This window comes from Lactuca virosa, chromosome 6 (genome assembly GCF_052849685.1).
Source record: "Lactuca virosa cultivar CGN04683 chromosome 6, Lactuca_virosa_CGN04683_v6, whole genome shotgun sequence".
Taxonomy (NCBI): domain Eukaryota; kingdom Viridiplantae; phylum Streptophyta; class Magnoliopsida; order Asterales; family Asteraceae; genus Lactuca; species Lactuca virosa.
The window spans coordinates 49,509,840-49,522,992 of NC_136431.1; the positions used below are offsets into that span (position 1 = coordinate 49,509,840).

A 13,153-nucleotide genomic window follows, 5' to 3' on the forward strand; every position below is an offset into this window, starting at 1 on the left:
ATAAGGATATTGAGAGATAGGAGTAAGAGACTAATTGGACTTAGTCAGAGTACTTATGTGGATAAGGTACTGAAGAGGTTCAGTATGCAAGATTCCAAGAAAGGAGAATTACCAATCCAGAGTAATGCCAAGCTAAGTAAGACTCAGAGTCCGAGTACAGAGGCTGAGATAGCTGAGATGAGTCATATACCATATGCTTCCGCTGTGGGCTCGATCATGTATGCTATGACTTGTACTCGCCCTGATGTGCCCTTTGCTTTGAGCATGGTCAGTAGATATCAAGGGAACCCTGGCAAGGCACACTGGACAGCGGTAAAGAATATTCTCAAGTATCTGCGGAGGACTAAGGATTGGGTCCTTACCCTCGGAGGCAGTGATGACTTGAGAGTGAAAGGATATAGCGATGCTAACTTCCAGACTGATAGGGATAATTTCCGCTCTCAGTCAGGCTGGGTCTTTATCCTAAATGGAGGGGCAATTACTTGGAAAAGTTCCAAGCAGGAGACAGTAGCTGGTTCTACTTGTGAATCAGAGTACATAGCAGCAAGTGAAGCAGCTAAGGAGGCGATATGGCTAAAGAACTTCATCGGAGACCTTGGAGTTGTACCAGCTATAAAAGAGCCAATGAAAATTTTCTGTGACAGCGAAAGTGCGGTTGCTTTGGCTAAGGAACCGAGAGATCACGGGAGATCTAGGCACATTGACAGAAAATACCATTTCATCAGACATCGAATAGAAGAAGGACTCCTCGTAGCTAAGAGGGTATCATCAGATGAGAACCCGACAGATCCCCTCACGAAGGGACTGAGCAGGGTTAAGCATTTACAGCATGCGAGGCGCATTGGGCTGAAGGATGATATTAGTTTCAATAATTAGATTCCTGAAACTTGTAAAATGTAATTGACATTTGATGATAAATAAAAGTTGTTATTTATTTATGAGTAAGGTGTTACTATCTTGTGTTGATTGTTTACTATGTTTCAATTTTGCATGTTTTTACTTCCACAATAATTATGTTATTATTCAAACCATCCACAGTCAGTCAAACTTTGGAAGTAAGTATTGATTTAAGACTGTCATGAATTTGGCTTGTATGATTTGTCTAAAAGTGCTTTGGACAATGCAATGGTTGCTACAACATTCATGAGTACTCATAAGGGCTGAGTATTGGATCCAACCCACGCTCACTTGCATCACTTCATGGAATTTATCTCGAGTGATCGTGAGACGGTAATATCATATAAATCTTCAAACCTAGAGATATGAGTTGTTGACTATGATTTGGTTATTCATTGATTGCACGAAAACGCATTGGTAACTCGATGTCATAAAACGTGCCTTTGTGAATAATTCAACAAGTAGTTAGTACAAGCATATCAGTCGAAGTTTATCTGTTCCTTCTAGAAATAGAAGCGATATCTGGGCCCCTCGATGATTTGGTTTTGACCTATGTACCGGGCCCGGTCAGAACCTAATTGATGTGTTCAATTTAGTTCTATGTCGAAACAAATCAAAGATCGAGAAACAAATGCTGGACAATAAGTAAGACCATGTTCCATGTGTTTGTCCGGCTGATATCATGAGAACAGAGGATTATATGATCACTTATCTTAAATGGCGTATCATCATCATCTCAGTTCCGAGAGACTTTGAAAGAGCTACGATTGCTAGTCGGATTTTGAAGTCATATTTGCAAATATAGTTATTAGACTTATCCAAGTGGGAGACTGTTGGATATAGTGTCTAAGTCCATAACTTTATTTGGTATGTACTTGACCCGACCCGGCATGGTCCATTTGGGTTGCATGGCATTGCAATACTTGGATAGACTAAATGAGAGAATAAGGCACTTATGATTATTAATATATTATAAGTTCTAATATATTAATAATAGTATTATTTAATTAGTATTGATCAAGTATTAATCTAGTATTAATTTGGTGATCAAAGTGAGACTAATTAAATATATAGGGTTGATTATGACAATCATCAATTCTTTTATGGTGGATTAATGATCCATGGTTTATGGGTTATGGATGTAACCATTTGGAGCTCCATGGATAGTCCATGGGAGTTACAAACCCATGGGTCATGAGAAATCAAGAGTCATGACAATTAAGGGCATTCATGTGTAAACACTAATTGTGACAACACTATAAAAGGAACCCTATGGCTAGCAAAATCATGACCTAGTGTTACTAGAGAGGGCATAACCGATTTTGAGTGCTAGAAGTATTCTCTCAAGTTATTCCAAGTTTTGTGGTGTTGTGTGAAGCATTTGAGGCACAACATTTGGGGTGCTAGGCTCACAAAGTCTTGAAGGAATCCAAGCAACAACAAGGTATGTATCTCTACTAGTTTTATGTTCTATGTAATCCCCATGCCATGCTAGTTAGGAAATAACCTTGAAAAGAAATTTGCATGTATATAGTGAAAACATAGATTCAAGGTTATTAGGGTTGCATGTACACTTAGGAAGTGTTAGAATGCTCAAAACCCATCAGAAAGAAGCTATGGATAGTGAGATCCAATCCATGTATGACAACCAAGTTTGGAATTTGGTTGACAATGTACCAGGTCGTAAGACGGTCGGGTGCAAGTGGATCTTCAAGAAGAAGACTGACGTGGATGGAAACGTGCACACTTATAAGGCGCGATTGGTTGCGAAGGTTTTCACTCAAACTCCTGGAGTTGACTACGACGAAACCTTCTCACTAGTTGCGAAGATAAAGTCTATCAGGGTGATGCTGGCCATTGCTGCATTTCATGACTATGAAATATGGAAAATGGATGTCAAAACCGCTTTCCTTAATGGGAAGTTGGATGAGGATGTTTACATGGCTCAGCCAGAGGGTTTTGTCAATGCGAAGCATCCCAATAGAGTGTGTAAGCTTGAGAAGTCTATTTATGGACTTCAGCAAGCGTCTCACAGATGGAATCTTTGTTTCGACGAGAAGGTCAAAGAGTTTGGTTTTCTGCGAAGCGAAGATGAGTCTTGTGTATATGTCAAAGCCAGTGGGAGTGTAGTAAGCTTCCTCGTATTGTATGTCGATGACATACTACTCATAGGAAACGACATCCCGACACTGCAGGAGGTTAAGTCCTGGCTCGGGAAGTGCTTCGCTATGAAGGACCTCGGAGAGGCTTCCTATATTCTGGGAATAAGGATAGTGAGAGACAGAAGTAAGAGACTAATAGGACTTAGTCAGAACACTTACTTGGACAAGGTACTAAAACGTTTTAGTATGGAGAATTCAAAGAAAGGGGAGTTACCAATTCAAAGTAATGCCAAGTTGAGTAAGACTCAGAGTCCGAGTACTGAAGTCGAGATAGCAGAAATGAGCCGAGTACCTTACGCTTCCGCAGTCGGCTCGATCATGTACGTTATGACTTGCACTCGCCCTGATGTGGTCTTCGCTTTGAGCATGGTCAGCAGATATCAAGGGAACCCTGGCAGAGCGCATTGGATCGTAGTCAAGAACATTCTTAAGTACCTTCGGAGGACCAAGGAATGGTTTCTAGTCCTCGGTGGGAGTGATGACTTAAAGGTGCGAGGGTACAGCGACGCCAGTTTTCAGACCGACAGGGACAACTATCGTTCGCAGTCGGGCTGGGTCTTTACCCTCAATAAAGGAGCAGTAACTTGGAAGAGTTCCAAGCAGGAAATTGTAGCTGATTCAACGTGTGAATCAGAGTACATTGCAGCAAGTGAAGCGTCAAAGGAGGCAATATGGTTGAAAAACTTCATTGGAGACCTTGGCGTTGTGCCAGCCATAAAGGAGCCCATGGAGATTTTATGTGATAATGAAGGAGCGGTTGCCTTGACCAAGGAACCAAGAGATCACGGTAGATATCGACATATCGACAGAAAATATCACTTTATTCGACATCAGGTGGAAGAAGGACTCCTCATAGTGAAGAGGGTATCGTCAGAAGATAACCCAGCAGATCCGCTTACGAAGGGACTGAGCAGGGTTAAGCATTTGCAGCACGCTAGGAGCATTGGGCTAAAGGACGATATTAGTTTAGATTAGATAGTTTGGAAACATGTAATAGATAAGTTGTTATTAACATTTGATGATTAAATAAAGGAGTATTATTTATTAGTAATGTTACTGTCTTATGTTAATATTTTACCTATTGTTTCATTTTGCATGTTTTGACTTCCTGAATAATTAAGTTATTTGATAATAATCGAATTATTCGAATGGTCCACAGTCGTTCATATGTTGGAAGTAGATATGAATGAAGACTGTCATGAATTGGTGTGTAGATTGTCTAAAGTGTATTAGACATAGCAAAGGTTTGCTACAACGTTCATGAGTGCTTATGAACTTGATTTGAGCATTGGAATAAACCCACACTTGCTGGAATCACTTCATGGAATTTATCACGAGTGATCGCAAGATGGTAATATCATATGGTCTTAAAACCTAGATATATGGTTTATTGTTTGTTAATTGGTTATGCATTGATAATGCGCAAACGCATCAGTAACTTGATGTTATAAAACGCATTGTTGTGTGTGATTTGATTAGTGGATAGTAGATGCATATAAGTCGAAGTTTATCTGTTCCTTTTATCCTAAGAGGGTAAAAGCGATATCAGGGCCCCTCGATGATTTGATTTGACTTATGTGACGGGCCCGGTCAGGACTGAATTGATGTGTTCAATTAAGTTCTATGTCAAATGAATCTGAGATCGAGAAACCAATTGCAGGACAATAAGTATGACCATGTTCCATGTAATTGTCCACACGATATCTAGAACAGAGGATTATACGATCCCTTATCTGAAGGACAGGATACTGATAAGATCAGAGTTTGACAGCGTCTTTGAGAGCTACGATTGCTAATCGGATTGTGTTTGCATCTATAGTTACTAGACTTATCCAAGTGGGAGACTGTTGGATTAGTGTCTAAGCCCGTAACTATATTTGGTAAGTACTTGACCCGGTTGTGCATGGTCCTTTTGGGTTGCCTTCACCATAGCAACTTGACAGGTTGATTTATATAGAGAGAAGAGATATTATTATATTAATATGTTATAAGAATAATATATTAAAGGAATAATAATATTATTTAATTAATATTAGTCATAAATTAATTAGGAATTAATTTGGTGACTAAAAGAGGTTAATTGAATAAAGGGGCTTAAACTGTCAAATGTGTGATAGTTGTGTTTTTGGGTTATGAATCCTTATGGATATTAGGGTGGCCGAATTTTAGGGTTAGGATATCTTAAATTCGTCCAAGCCTCATATCTAGAAGGATCCTTGGATTGCTTAGGGCCTAAGTTATTCAATTAGGGTTAAGGATGTAACCCTAGTAGCTCATAGTATAAATAGACCCTATGGGTGAGGGAAATCGGCCACTCTTGTAAGATTGAAACCCTAGAGTCGATTTTCTCATCTCTCATCTCTCTCCAAATCATCCTCTTTCTAGTTGGTGTTTGTAAGCCATTAGAGGAGTGACAATTGTGACTCTAAGCTCCAAGAACAAGAAGATTCAAGCAAGCAACTTAAGGTATTCTTCTAGATCTGATTTCATGTGTTATGATTCAATTGTTATCTCTAGATCTAGCATTGTAAGCCTTGGAAACATTGCATGTTCAATTAGAGAAACCTAGATCCAAGCATTAGGGTTTGCATGTGCACATAGGAAAGTTCTTATGGCTCAAACCCATCACTTACATCGTCGTTTTACTAGAGTCGGTAGCAGGATACAGGCAGATCAGATGGTACTTTAAATAACAATTGATTTAAGGTAGTTAGTACAGTAGTAGTTACTTAATACAACACTACAGTACTATATCATTTTCCCTTTACATTTACTTTGTGATCTTCACACAATAAACAATAATGTAAAAACTATATTTTTGGCAAATGATAGTCAGATTTGGGAAAATACACACTCTTACAAGAGACACACACACAGATACTAGATGCCTTGGTAGAAGGCTACTTTTAGTAGGAAACATAGGGTTTTCTAGGAGAGTTCAAACAATTACAAACTTATACAATTACATACTTACAAACACTTTCATACAAATACAGACACTAATATACTTATAATCTCACCAGCTTTAAAGCTGATAAACTCTTTCAAAATAACTTGTATTCTCAGGTCACCAGTAGACAGGTACCGGTGCCATGTTTTGAGAAGATGGAGCTCGTTCAAGACTCATCTTTTATTTTGATCTATATTTTTGGTGTCTATATAACTTGACAGAACACACTTGTATTAAATTATTTTATTAATGCAATGGATGATGTTGTTGCTTGTTCACTACTTTACATTGTTGTGATACTGTACATGACGTCCTCCACCCCCGAACGATTCCGCCGTTCCGGTTTTGGGGTGTGACACGATAAATCAGCTCTCAGCTCTCAAATTCCAGAGATTTTTAAAGGTAATCATTTCCAAAATTATTTATCAATCTCTTTATTTATATGATTACAATTCCATACCCATTCATTTTAACCCTAATTTTGTTATCGAAAATTGAGCAAAGCCGACAATCAATCTCTACCATCAGCTCTGAGATTACAAGCTCGATATGTTTTAATATGAAACTTCAATTTTTTTTCTGGATTATTGTATTCTTAAATAGTTTCATTGGTCTCTCTCTGCGAAACACATATCTGGCTATGGAAGAACAAAAAATCAGAAATTGATGGTCATCTTCTCCGACAACTTCCGGTAAACCTAAGTCTGTTCCTCCACGCTACTCTTTTTGGTTGTGTTTCCCTCCTGATTTGATTGATGATTTTTTTCCAGATGTCTTGATTTGATGATTTGTTCCACAAAATCATTCTTAATCTGTTAACTTATATAACTTTTTTCTTATGCGTTTAATTAGTCGATTATACCATAGTTGGGTTGATCATCTTTGGGATTCACATTTTGTGGATCTACATTTTATGGCTTAATTCATGTTTTTTGTTTGCAGCTTCTTCACATGATGAACAAGTTAATCCTATTGTCATGGTATTACCGATTGCATTCAGTTTCTCAAGTTAACTGGTTTGCTTCAAATAATAAAATGATATTATCTACAAATTGTATTCAGACCCTTGATTGACCAGAGAATGAATACTGAAGCTGTTCAGCAATGTGGGAGTTTTTGTTTCTTCATAAAACAGCCGGGGTAGCCATGGTCCCTTACCCAAACTCTCCCAAGTCCCCTTATTTCCATGACTGTCTGAATTGGTTACTGGATAATCAGCTCGATGATGGTTCATGTGGTTTTCTTCCTCATCATTCCATATTAATTAAAGATACTCTTTCTTCAACATTAGCATGAGTACTTAAGGAAATACCAAATTAACAAAGGTATGTGGCTGTGTGCTTTGTTCCTTTTCATAATCTGTTCATATTCTCCAGATAAACAATCGATTCTTGTTGCAGGTTTACATTATATTGAGTCAAATTTTGCTTTGGTCACTAAGAAAAATGAAGCATCTCCATCTGGTTTTGACATCATATTCCCTGGTATGCTTGAGTATGCAAAAGATTTGGATATAAAATTCCCTTTAAACCAAACACATTTGAGTGTGATGTTACATTGATTAGAGCTAAGAAGGTATGTTGGTTATTATTACTATAACATATACTCATAATTCTTAATTTGTTATCATCATTTAGATGTCATTCAAATGAGAGGGAAGCATACTTGGCATATATCTCAGAATGACTTAGAAATTTGTATGACTGGACCATGGTGATGAAATATCAAATGAAGAATGGTTCTCTTTTCAACTAGACGTCAACAACGGCTTATGTTTTTATGCATCATCAAAATGTTGGTTGTCTTAGTTATCTAACTTCACTCTTGGACAAATTTGGGAGTGCAGGTGTTCATTTCATACTTCATACTCATCTGAATCTTATTCATAAATCTTATATTTTTACTCAATATAATGAACGTTGTTGTGTCATGTATGTGGTAAATATCAGTTGGGCCCAACAGGTGGATGATGCTCTTAAGGTCCCTTCAATGGCAATCTAGAACGCATGTTCACTAGAAGAAATATAGAACATTACAATGTAAACCATACAAGAATATTGAAAACTACATATATATGCAGTCTTAATTTCAAGTCTTAAACAATTTAGATTTTATTTTTGACTGCATAATCCTTAATCTTGTATTGAATATCCATCTCATCAAACATTAGCAACGAAGATTACCTAAATTTAGCAGTGCAAGATTTTAATGCATGCTAATCTATATATCCCGGAGAACTAAAAGATCTTGAAAGGCGATTATCTAAAGCTTTAAAGTGATCCCTCTTTAATTATATATTTTTTGCATTTACGGTTAAAGCCCATAACTTTTTAAGGAGTTTATAAATCTTGATGTCATTATAAAAGGTGGGCGGCGGAGAATCGATTGAACAAGCTCAAGTTTGCTAGACAGAAGACAGCCTACTGTTACTTTTTTGCTGCTTCATTTCTTTCTTCCCCTGAATTACCAGATGCCCTTATTTCAATGGCCAAAAGTAGCATCCTCACTACAGTAATTAGTGACTTTTTTACTAACGAGTCACTATTACTTTGCTACAAGCTTTTGCATCTGTTACAATTTGAAGATACTTCAATGGTTAAAATTTATATGTGACAGTTGAAGTGTTTTTTTTTCATCTAGCCTTTTGACTTTAATCTCTTTAAAAACTCAAATTCTTAATCTTCTGTTCAGTGAAGTCTTTAGGGTTGGAATCCTCTGTTTCTTCTAATTCTAGGGCATGAGGCTTGAAGGTATGTTTGATTCTTGTAAAAAACGAAGAAGGTGTTTTCTGAATTCTTTATTTCATTAAAGAATATAGGTATAGATATAACGTTTGTATTTGGTGTGAACAGGGGTTGTGGAAAGAGAATTTGATTGTGTTTGCTATCAACAAAAATAGGTAACATCCATTTATTTGCTTTTCCAGACCAACAACCACCTACCGGCTTCAATCACCCGATTCCATGATTACAACTGTTTACGGATGCCACTATTGAAGTCTCTATCTTACTGTTTTACGAGCACAGACAAACACGCATCACTCACTCAATGGAACACGGTAATTGATATAGAGGTTGTAAGTAACTTGTAACACCCATAAAATTCAAGCCAATTTAAAACTTTTTAATGCATTTAAAAACCATTGAGTGATTACAGTTTGTTTTCAAAATAGTTTAAACATCAGAGTATTCCCATAACCAATTCATAAAACCATGAAATAGGAGGAGCTGTACGATCACGCCTTTGCCTTCCTGCGATCATCTGATGTACCTGAAACATAATCAACAACTGTAAGCCCGAAGCTTAGTGAGTTACCCCCAAAATACCAACGCCATACAAATATAACCATATCATATAACAAATACAGAACAACATGCATAATGAGTCATCAGCCTGACTGGACCGCCTCACAGGCCTTCAGTCTATCTGGACTGCTCTCCGAGCCTTCGGCACGTCTGGACCGCCACGTAGGGCCTACAGCCTATCCGGACCGCTCGCCGGGTATGTTGGCCTACAGCACAGAGCAGGACCGCCTCAACCCAACCCCCAATCAAACAAACATGTGCACATAAAGATCATACGCTAGCTCGTTTCATATAACAGTCAAACCGATCTAACAGATCACCAATCATAGCAACATCCCAATAACCGGGATACAGACCTAACCGGTCACTAACATAGCATAATCCTATAACCAGGACAATCATGTGCACATAGACATCATTTAACACTAGCATGTATATATATAACAGTCAAACCGATCTAACATATCACAAAGCATAGCAACAATCCTATAACCAGGATATCAACCTAACAGGTCACTAACATAGCATCATCCTATATACCAGGATACCGACCCAACCGGGTCACTAAAGCATAGCATATCACCATCCTAACTACCAGGATGTAAATCAGTAAGCATAACATGTAATAATCCGAATAAAATCCATAAAGGGCCGGCCTTGGTGCCTTAGACCCTGTTGATATAGTGAGGAGAACTCACCTGGCACTGCTGAAGTCCCGCCGATAAAACTCCAGCTGCTGGTTGACAGATTCTCGAACTGTCAACATCAAACAACACCCAATTAATAATTGGGTTCCAAGCCCAAAGTCCAACTCACACACTAAAGGCTCAATAGTCAAGTAATGGGCCAACATATGGCCCAATTTTCCAAATTGGGCCCACACCCTCATATGGGCCTTACCCTAAGCCCATCAACATATTCTAGTCCTTATGATTATTCTTGGATGGCCCATTAATAATCCAATTACCAAAGCCCAATAGAAAGGCCCAAAAGAAATTTGGGTTTCGTATAAAGTGACAATTAGGGTTAAGTGTTTCTCACTTAACCCATTAAGGACTTAATCCATTAAGTCCCCCACTTTACTAAATAAGTCATATGGTGTGATTGGGCTTAATACACAATTCCATTCCAATGACCCAAATGTGGGTCCCGATAAGTCCAAGCCCATAATCCCAAAATTAGGGTATTCACATGAAATGATGATTATGGTTAAGTGTTTCTTACTTAACCCATTAAGGACTTAATCCATTAAGTCCATTATTGCCTTAAGTTAGTTTGCCAATGATTATTATTTAATATATCAAGTTTATTAAATAAATCCCGTGTGTGAGTCCCGCTCAATTTCCACAAGTTAGGGTTTTATGCCCTTAGGGTTTTCCAACCCAATACTAGTTCATTAGTCCATTGGTTGGGCTTTTAGGTCACATTGGGCGTTATTGGCCCATTAGGGTTCCATTGGGCCCACTAGGGTTTCTTTGGGCCCATTAGGGTTTCATTGGTCTCACATTGTCCAAACATCCCCCAAACGAGGTCCAACGCAATCAAAGCACACCGTCACCCTACACGGAGGCCGGTGGCGGCAGGAGGCGGCAACCACCACCTAACGGTGGTGGTGACGGATTTTCTTTACTATTCCGTTGGATTACAAATTACAACGCGATGTCCCAATACACACACACCCGAAAAAAAAACATAAATAAAATATACAGCCACCTCGTGGCGGCAAGTGACGGTAAGGAGTGGCAGCCACCACCTCACGGTGGTGGTGGTGGCCCTTCTTGTGACTCCGGCCAGCTAGACACGCACACACACGCATTGACACGCCTTCTGGTGTGAAATAAACCCAGCCGACCCGACGGCTCATGGAGGTGGCGGCAGCAAGGAATCCAAGACATCAACCGCACACAGTGGTACATGGTGGCAGTTGACTGAACTTGCAACGGCAGCAGCGCTGGCAGTCATGACTCATGACGATTGGCAGCAGCTTTACGGGAGAATAGCTACACGACGGCTACAGCAACGACGAACCCCACAGCCGCAAATGCGACCGACTTCTCTCACGACCACAGTGTCGGTCTCCTTCTTCTTCTACCACCACGGAAGCGACGACATTCGATGGCAGCGATAAAATAGTACTAGCAGCAAAAGGATCGGTTGGTGGCGGCGCTCGACGGCCCTAGCGACGATGGCGACATGGCTGAAAGGCGGAGCAGGAGAAGAAAGAGAAGAAGGAGCATCTGAGGATGCTAACACGCTGCCATGACGTCGTCCAGGTGGTCTCTTCGTTCGATCATGGCGTCACCGGCAGCAATGATTGTGACGACATCTCGGTGGTGAGGCAGCAGGCGGCGGTCGTCGAAACTCCATTTGATCGGAGGGCAGGAGGGGGAAATGAGGTGATAGCGGCTGTTGAACACGAGTGGCGGCCGATGCACCCTTCTAGGGTTTGGGGTTATGGAGTGTTTATATACCCGACACCCTAATAAACTTTATTCCATAATAGCATAAATAGTCCCTCCTCCCAGAACTAATTTAGAATTCACTCCTTTATTTACCCAACAGCCCCTCCTTCTACAAAACCTTTCCAATATAGGTCCAAAATTTACCTTTCAGCCCCCCAGCCTCCAAAATCTCTTCAATTTGAGTCCCAAAAATACCATACACCCCCTGACTTAGGAAATTCTTTACAAATTAAGTCCCAATATTACACCTTAACCCCTTAGAGATTTAATTCTTGTCATTTGGATTTCCCAAAACCAACACCCCACTAATTATTTAATTATTATATTTTAAATGGGATGTTACATAACTTAACTTTGGTTATGGATTTGCTTTGTTATAATTTGTCTATATTCTACATCTGGTTGAATCTCTATGGTTCATTGTTGTTCTGTGCTGTTGAAGATCTATTCTCTCTAATATCCAAATTCTAAAGTCTGTTGCTATTTTTTAGTGTTTGTTGAGTTGTAAATCTTGCTGTTACATTCCTTTACTCATTCTATAATTGTATCTTTGTCTTTTCTTTCAGTTTTTGTACTTTTGCCGGTCACCCACTGACTTTTCATCTTTATAAAATATTTGTTATAAAATAAAATCAATTTTTTTCTCAAATTTCTAGGACCAACATATTTAGAAGTTGGATATTTTACTTCCTATATCAAACCCAATAAAAGTGTTTGTTTTAATAGTCTTATGACACTAACTGTTTCTTAATATTCGTGGATTTGTAGTTTGTTTAATGTTCCATCAACATTTTCTAAAAATCTAAAAGTATTGATGTTAATTTTGAAGTTGAAAATTTTTAGTTTCACCATAGAAGTTAAGATTTTCTAAAAATCTGTTTTTGCATTTTACCTTATAAGCTAACGTGCATCATTTACTCATTGTATAATATGTTTAATTATTTTAGTTAAGTATCTAAAAACATATCAAAGTTAATAAAATACATTGTGTTAAGTTATTTCTACTATTAATGTACAAGAAAAACTAAAACCGAACCAATTTGGTTAATTATTTCAAACAGGGACCATCTTTGTTTATAGATTTTTTTGGTTTTTTTGTCACCTTCATATTTTGCATGAAAGGGAAACTTATTCAAATACATACATAATTATAACATTGTACTTTCAAAGTACAATGCTTAAAAAGAAAAAATAATTAAATTAAATTAAAAAAGGAAATAAAACCCAAAGTAAGATGTTATATTTGACAAAATAATAAAAGTACATTGTTATATATTGCATTTAGACCATGATTTGGTTAAATGCAAGAAATATAACTCAAAGTAAGATGCTATATATCCAACGGTGATAAAAGCTTTAAGTGCATTGTTTTTTTAT

The 13,153-nt window shown here is 38.2% G+C and overlaps 1 pseudogene; it reads left to right on the forward strand.

The window, feature by feature from the left end:
• LOC145121514 (ent-kaurene synthase 1, chloroplastic-like) overlaps window positions 1-8,912 on the forward strand; it is a 35,925-nt pseudogene extending 27,013 nt beyond the window's left edge.
• Window positions 8,913-13,153: the final 4,241 nt, after the last annotated feature.